The sequence below is a fragment of the Cardiocondyla obscurior genome, linkage group LG21 (assembly GCF_019399895.1).
Source record: "Cardiocondyla obscurior isolate alpha-2009 linkage group LG21, Cobs3.1, whole genome shotgun sequence".
In the NCBI taxonomy this organism is placed as follows: domain Eukaryota; kingdom Metazoa; phylum Arthropoda; class Insecta; order Hymenoptera; family Formicidae; genus Cardiocondyla; species Cardiocondyla obscurior.
Genome location: NC_091884.1, coordinates 4,113,771 through 4,116,270, shown reverse-complemented (window position 1 = coordinate 4,116,270; position 2,500 = coordinate 4,113,771). Strand labels below are relative to the sequence as shown.

At 44.8% G+C, this 2,500-nt stretch overlaps 1 pseudogene; it reads left to right on the top strand.

The window, feature by feature from the left end:
• LOC139110823 (large subunit ribosomal RNA) overlaps positions 1 to 2,500 on the top strand; it is an 8,256-nt pseudogene that overhangs the window by 2,833 nt on the left and 2,923 nt on the right.

The following is a 2,500-nucleotide window of genomic DNA, read 5'->3' as shown; positions in this document are numbered from 1 at the left end:
GCGGGAGTAACTATGACTCTCTTAGTTACTTTGGCCTGGAAATTTTTCACAACATCGAGAATATTTCCAGGTCAAGCCGAGCAGCTACCTCCTCGTGGTCCCGCTGGAAACACGACTTATGTCGTGGCTAAACGCTGCTCGGATTGATGGTTAAGTGCAGCCGATAAAGCACGTTACGCGAAGATCTGCGTATGGTGAGGAGCAGCCTGTTATAAATGCCCAAACGCCTACCTCGGGCTTCCGGGGGAAGGAGCGGACAGGTTAGCCCCCTGTCTTCTCGTCAAATAACTGGCTTTCAGTGCGCAGAATGAAGCCTCGGACCTGAACGCACATGGTCCCGTGCGTCAGGAGAATCAGGGGACTACTGTTGACAAAATGGCGAACTTAAGGACTATGCAAATTTTATTACCTTTTGAGTCAGTGTTGTGTCCTGTATGTTTGGAAGCCGATCGAGCCAATTACAGAGCTCTAAGCTTAAATGATGCAATAAGGCATTACTCAGAAAAACATACTGCTTTGGAAATAATATATATTTGCCGATTATGCGAAAAGCCATACAAGAGTAAGCACGGAGCGCTGTGTCACATTCCAAAGTGTCCTGGGAAGAAAACTGTTACTGACGCATTACAATGTGCAGAGTGCGCTGAAGCGTTTCCAACACAAAGAGGCCTTAGCCAACACAAAAGGCACCGCCATCCAAATAAAAGAAACGAGGAACGTACAGCACAAGCACAAATGGAAAAAGCTGACGTACCGAGAATTGGTATCAGCTTTACACCAGAAGATATTCTACTAATGTATCAATTGGAACGTATATACAAAGGAGACCCGAAAATTACGCAGAAAATGACGGAACATCTTAAGACTAAAACACTAAAGCAAATAAGCGACAAAAGAAAAGAACCCGCCTACTGTCGTCGAAGAGATAAATATCTTGTTGAAATGGCAAAAACACTTCCTGCCGTTAAAAGGAGATCAGTCTCGTTAAGCTCTGCGTCTGGCAATGTCAATAAGACACCCAGAGATAAGATTACGCGTCGCCGTGGCTTGTCAGTAACAGAAACAGATAATTCTAATAAAGAAATAGTTGACATAGAATTAAACGACAAAGAAACTGGCATGGAACCAGCAAGCGCAGTTTCTGATACTCCATTGGACTGCTATAGAAGCGAAAGTGAGATGGCAGAGAATCAATGCCAAGATCTAACAGGAAACAATGGCGGACATAAGACAAGATTGGACATAACAAAAATTATACTTAAAGAGTGCCGGGTTAACTTAAGTAGATGCGATCATATGGTTGGTACATTTGGTTCTGATGACGAAATGGAAAATGATCTATCAGAAAGCGACAGTTGGCAGGCGGGACTGGTGGAGGCACTAGGAAAAATAAGCTACGCTAAATGGCCCCGACATTTGACAGAAATAGGCAGATCTCTGAAAGAAGCCAGAAATAAATTAGACATAGACTCAGTGGAAACAATATACAATAAAATAGTGGAGCTCTTAACAAAATCGCAAAAGTCTGATTCGCATGATGATCGACCACCACGCGGAAAACATCGTACAAAGCGCAGTCATAAGCGCTATTTATATGCCAGAACCCAGGATTTATTTAAGAAAGAGCCGGGTTTGTTGGCAAGGCACGTTCGACTAGGAACTGACCACACAGCTCAGAATAACGCAAGCATTCCAAGAGGCGAAGTAATAGATCTATATACGGCGCTTTGGGGTTCTAAGGTCCCAACTCGCGTTACCGATTGCAACGAGGCGGAAGCAATGGGATTTGATTCCTTTGGTCCAATCTTGGCGGCGGAAATACAAAAACGCCTAACAAGAACTAAAAAGGCTACAGCGCCAGGCCCTGATAAAATTAAAAAAGCGGATTTGCTTGGTCCATATAAATGCGAGCTTCTTGCGGGAATGTTTAATTTAATGTTGGCCGCGGGTGCCTTGCCAAGCGCTTGGAAAAACAATAGAACTACCCTGATTCCCAAAGAGGGAAAAGACGGTACAAAAGTAACAAATTACAGACCACTAACCATCGGAAGTCTTCTAAGTCGTCTTTTTTGGGGAATTCTAGACGAGCGCCTCAGATCGGTGATACAAATGAATCCGCGGCAGAAGGGGTTTGTGTCAGAAGCAGGATGCTACGCGAATGTGCGGATATTACACGAACTAACTCACCAAATGAAGAAAAGTGGAGGCGGTGTTGGAATACAGTTAGACGTGTCAAAAGCTTTTGACACTGTCCCCCATGAGGCCATACCAATTGCCTTAAAGCGCAAAGGAGTCCCGGCGCCGATAGTGGATCTTATTCGATGCTCATACGAGGGTGCAGCTACAACTATATCGCACCCAGAAGGAGAAATAAAAATTACTTTGCGTCGCGGTGTCAAGCAGGGGGACCCCTTATCGCCACTTCTTTTTAATTTAGTATTGGAGCCGCTTCTGGAAAGGCTGGAACACATGCCGGGACTCCCATTACCTGGCGAATCCG